Source organism: Glycine soja, chromosome 5 (genome assembly GCF_004193775.1).
Source record: "Glycine soja cultivar W05 chromosome 5, ASM419377v2, whole genome shotgun sequence".
In the NCBI taxonomy this organism is placed as follows: Eukaryota; Viridiplantae; Streptophyta; class Magnoliopsida; order Fabales; family Fabaceae; genus Glycine; species Glycine soja.
The window spans coordinates 832433-838574 of NC_041006.1; the positions used below are offsets into that span (position 1 = coordinate 832433).

The 6142-nt window shown below is 32.4% G+C and overlaps 1 pseudogene; it reads right to left on the reverse strand.

Annotated features, from left to right (window-relative positions):
• Positions 1 to 249: 249 nt before the first annotated feature.
• LOC114411706 lies at positions 250 to 1955 on the reverse strand (annotated as a pseudogene).
• Between the last annotated feature and the right edge of the window lie 4187 nt (positions 1956 to 6142).

The following is a 6142-nucleotide window of genomic DNA, read 5'->3' on the forward strand; positions in this document are numbered from 1 at the left end:
AAGTTATCTTCTGCCATTCCAGATGAACGGGTAGTTAGTCATTTTTTCTTTTAAAATTTTGACAATGTCTGCCATATCCACACCTCTTTTTCTTTATCGATTTTACTGTAATATTTCACTTGTATTACCTCAGCAAGAAAAGACTGATTCGTGTCAAAAATTTAAGACAACGTCAGCAATGATTTGGTCAAATGGAACCTCCAAAACCCAAATCATGGCATCTCACATAGCAGGCGATGTATGCAGGAGGACTCAGAAAACAGGTAATAATGAAAAAGAAAAAGGGATAAACTATCTATGTAATTGCCTCACAGAATGTTTTAGAACTATGTCCCAATTTATACAATTGAAGAAACTAAGTAATCAGAAGCAAAAATAGCAAGGGAACAATACCCTCAAGCAGATTCCATTAGGACCTCTAATCTAAAAAAAAGTAGCTATCTACCAGATAAAATAGTGTTTGTGGTTCCCAAAGAGTAAGTAGATGTACAATCCGCATGACTCGAAACAGAGGTCAACAACCTTGCAAATTTTTATGATCTGCAGGGTCTTCATCAACAGCAAGTAAATCAACAAGAATCATTCTTGAACCAGGTGGCTCATTCACCCTCACACGCCCTTCAGGCATGTCAACCACTTGTGCCATGCTAGGCCTCAACCTTGGCTTCTCTTGTATGCACCACAATGCAATATACACCAACCTAGTAACCTCACTCTCCTCAACACCCCCTCGCTCCACAATCTCCATGAACTTCCCCTCCCTCACTTTCACATTCACAATCTTGGGAAGAAAAAGTCCCACTTTTTCTTGGTCCTGTCCCTCGGATCCTCCACCCTCGACACATTCCTCCTCCCTCCAACTATCTCCAATAGAACCATCCCATAGCTGTAACTATCAGTTTTTTCTGACACCCCTCTTTCCAAAAACCACTCAGGAGCCAAGTACCCTCTTGTCCCTCTCATTGTTGTCATAACCTGACTCACATCCTTTCCAGCAAGCGTTGAGAGATCAAAATCTGAAACTAGAGCCTTGTAATTCTCATCCAAGAGTATATTCTCTGGCTTCACATCAAGGTGCAAAACCCTCCTCCTACAATCATGGCGAAGATAAGACAACTCTCTTGCAACATCGATAGCTACCTTGTACCTCAAGCTCCACGGCAAACACCCTCCCCTACGTGCATGATTCTCCCTCAATGGAAAAATCCAACAATCCAAGGACCCGTTTGGGATGTACTCATAAATAAGGTACCTAGGAGACGTGGGGGGCGTTACAATAACCAAACATACGTACGAGGTTGACATGGTGCACGCTTGCAATGGATGCAACTTCTGATCTGAATTCTTTCTCCCCACGCTCCTCGCCGTCAATTCGTTTAACCGCAACCGAAGTTACATCGTTGAGAATGCCTTTGAAGACCGAAGCAGAGGACCCTTTTCCCAAAAGTGCTTGAAAACCATCCGTTGCTTCCTCAAGTTCCTTGAAACGATACTTTGTGGGAACACCGGCAACTTTTCTTAGGAAAATGTGCTCTATTCGAAGCTCTCGCCCTTCTGTCCTCAACTGTGACTCCAACAACTTCCTTCTACGGTTGTAACGGTGCCTTATGAATACACAGGAAAAGACAGCGAGGATCGCAGCAATAGAAGCGCCACATATGAGGAAGAAGGCACGTGAGAGCTTTAAGAGAACACGAGCACTGATGACGAGAATGATCAGTGCAATCACTGATATAACAGAGATTATGTTGGCTTTTCTGTCCTCCATCAATAATACTTCAGTGTTTTGGTTTTTTTGGTGAAGGAGTAAGCGAAAGCCAAAAGGGTCTCTCTTTCTGGTTCCAGCTTGGTATTCTGACAAGACCAGGGTAGAGGAATGAGGATGTTAGTTTAGGTTTTTTTATTTTGGGTAGTGGATGGTAGTTTAGTTGTGTCTGCAGGATAAAAACAAAGAAGAAAACATGTATTGTAGAGAATATAAGAGATGAAAAATAAATTATGAACGTATTTTAATAAAATAAATTCCTTTTAATTTCTTAATTAATATTTGAAGATATTGGTTAACATTTTCTTAAAAAATGAAATTTGTATATAAATATTTAGTTAGTGTTACTGATGGGGACCATTTTTCATGTTGAAAACAGCTAAAAGGCCTGAGATGTTTCGTGGGTTTAACATTTATTTATGTATATTTGAAATAGCAATGAAATTTAATGAACACCAACATAAGTCTCAGTTTGAGGGCAAAGACCGGAGAAGAGTGTATGCTCTTGGTATTTTTTCAGAATTCTTCTGTCAAACGCAGCTTTGATTTGATCAATAATTGAGTTCTCCAAATCCAATGACCAACATATGTAGTGACAAAGGGGAATAAAGTATGAGTATAAGCTGAGCTTTCATTTTATCAACAATTGGGTTCCCTCGTAGTGCCGGAGGGTACTCTAGGAGTGTGGGAATTAAATGACAAAGCTTTTTGTCTTGTTTATATTAAGGATGTAAGTGGGTGGATTTGGATTGGATTTAGTTAAAGTCATAATTCAATCTAATCAAATTTAAACAAATTGTTTTGGTTGATATTTTAAGAAAAAAAAAAAGAAATTTAATCCAAACTAAAGGGTTTGATTGGATTGAGTCAAAATATTTGATTTTGTATGATTTTTTTAAAATATAATATTTTTATAAGTTAAATTTTTTATTAAATAAATCAAACATAATTATTTTTTTGTTAGATTTTTAATTATAAAGAAAATTATTTACATCACAATAAAAATATTTCTTTTTTAAATTTTTTAACTAATGTACTAAGGATCTAATTAGTATTTAGAAAAAAAGATTAACCTAACTTATTAGAACAACTACAATGCATCATCTTAATTCTTACCCAGTTGACACTCCAATATTGGCATATTCTGATTTATGATTGCCTGACCTGTGGAGGGGGTTTGGTCCTTCCAAGTGCATGCACATGCGCATGCCTTTAATTACTCTACAAGATGCTTTTATGCCAAGCTTCGACCCGTAGAATATTGTTGACTTATAAAATCCATCTTACCTCTTAGGTTTGACTTTAATTTGATCATTTCATTTGTAAAAATCGTAATCACAGCTAAGCAGCATGTAAATCGCAACCTCGATTAAAACAAAACCTTTTCAGCTCTGAAAGCAAAGGATGGGTACTCAAACACATCTTGGAGACTTTTATATATAGGCTTTTAGCTAGCAATCCCTATATATATGAAACAACACTTCAATTTGGTTTACATATAATTCTCTCTGAAAAAGTAAAATGCATAGGTCTTCCAGTGTCTCAAGAGCGTCCAGTGAGTTCCTGCTTGATCTTAAGATGGCAGAAGATGACTTGCCAATACATCATCACTCTGTGTCCGATGTTAGCAAGAATGATAAGCCACCTGCACAGAAAGCCATTCATCTCATACCTCTTGTCCTCATCTTTTCTGGTTTTATTCTTTGGATTTTCTCTCATCAGTGACCACATGTACCGAAACGGGGGGAAAGGAGAGAATTATATGAACAAGTTCAATTTTAGCTCTTATTTCTTAATTCTTATGTTTTTCATTGACAAAAAGGTTGTTTATGGATAAGATCGATCACGGTCATGTATGTTACGTATTACTTTATATATACCCAAGGAAGGAAATTTTCATTGGTTTTCATCAAGATTATATGATTTTTATATATATCATTGTCTTACTTAATCATGGTGGTGTGAAATATGATTGATAAATAATTTAAGTATATAATTTGAAGTTTAATTTTCAAGCTTGTATGCATAGAAAAACATTTGTTAGAAAAAATAAATAAATCCTAGTATCTCTATATGTGAATTCACTAAAAAAAATCTTTTATTTAAAAACTTCCCGTTCAAAAAAGAGATAATAAAATGTAAAAGATGCGCTTCAATTCATGTGAGAAAAATCATTAGGTTATTATGCCTCTGTCTCAATATTGTGTCTTACATTTAGATTAGTACTCTTAAAATCATTTGATATGTGTGACTAGCAATCCCAAATGAACCCTGTTTAGCGACCCAACCAAATCATAGTTCCATTAAAATTCTCATAACAATACCTTTCACTCTAAAACTTATTGTGTTAGTTGAATTTTGGATAGAATTAGAGAGTTAATTTATTGGATTGATTTTGAAGAGAAAAAATAGATCGATCTTGTAGATTCTTTTTATTTTGTTATCTAATCGATTTAGTTCTAAATTTAAATCCAATTCAATCAAATCTAACATAAAGTATTTTATATTTGGCTGATTTTTAGTTTTTCTTTTCCTTAGAAAAAATATAATAAATAAATTTTATTGTCCATTTCATATTTTTTACATTGGTTTTCTAATATAAAACACAAATTATTATAATAAAGAAAAGCATATGGAATCAAAACAATTTCAAGTTAATAAAATTAATAAATTTATACATACAATAAAATAATTAGATATATAGAAAGCAAACAAATATTGTAATTTCATAAGTGTATATATATATATATATAAGTATGAATAACTTATTAATTTCATAAATAAATAACTTTATACACATTTATATAAATTCAGACATGGACTGAATTATATTGACTTTTAAATGGGGTGGAAATTAGATCCTAATAAAGGATATTTTTTCATTTGCAGTTTATTTTTTATGGTCTACATTAAATTAAATCAGTTTATGAATGTATCTAGATGTGGGCGGGGGGGGGGGGGGGGTATTGAGGAATTAAATGAGAATTTGTTTAGCGTGGAGAAGAATAAAAGCAAAAAAATAGTAATAAATTTGTATTAAAAATTGATCCATAAATATTTTAACCTCATTTTTTTTGGGTATATTTTAACCTCGTTGTGAATTGATTACATTTGAAACTACATTATTTTAGGACAAAATTTAGCTACATTTTTACATGGGGGTTTAATGTTAATTTTTTAATAAAACATACATTATGTACAATTGCTACACGTGTTAGATTTTTCTTAATGAACGGTCACACTTGTTGCATTTTTATTGGCAAATAAAATAAAACATATATCTGATTTTTTTTAATGTTTTACCTGCTAGATTCGAACTCATTTTCTTATGAAATTGACTTATGACAATTATCATATGGACCAAGACAATCAATAACAAAATATATTTGTGTAACTCTATATTTTAGTGCTTTCTTCTATCTTTATTAGTGGTGTGTTTGAAACCCAAATGCACTAGTTTAGGTTTTATGCCTATTAAGAATTGTTGAAGCTGATAAGTGGACCGAACCCTCAATGTAGCATGCGCGTTCCAGGGCGTTGTAATACTAAAACATCATTTTGGCCCACCAGCCTCACATAAGATGGAGCTTCCCCAGGCATGATGATATTCAATACTTAATATATATATATATATATATATATATATATATATATATATATATATATATATATATATATATATATATATATATATATATATATATATATTCTGCATTTTAATTTGTACAAAGTAATTGTTGGCTATCCTTTAAAAAAAAATGGGATTTCTTAGCAATTGAATATAAATTGCGTTCCAAAATATAGAAATGATGCTTTGCTCGGAACAAAAAGGAAAATGCTCTGCGGTTTGTTTCTTCTGTGGTTCAGGATTATAACTGAATGTGATAAAAAAAAAAACAAATTGGATAAGTGAACATCAATAATGATGAAAAAAATAGAACTAAAAAGGCGAAGAAATATCAAAACAAAAAAGATAAAAAAGAAAATGATGCCACAATCAAAACTGGATTGATAAGTCGAAGGAAAATTTATCAAAAAAGGTATTTTTTGTAAGAATAATTTTTTTAACTCAATAATAAAAGAAGAGAATTCTCTCGTATAACACAGGCCAATACCAAACTTCATGCAAAACTCTTTACAAAATATTTAAAATGTTATTTATATTAACTAACAAGTTCCATTTGACAAATAGATCTTTAAGTTAAACACAAAATTGTATAAAAATAAAAAGTCACACAAAACTCTAATCTCCTGTTTCACTCCAATGTTGCATGACGTCTCTCTCTTTTTTTCTTTTTTTTCTTTTTTTCTAAACATCTATCAGAATGACAATGTAAAGATTAAACATGGGTGAAAATCAAATCAAAGCCATGATCT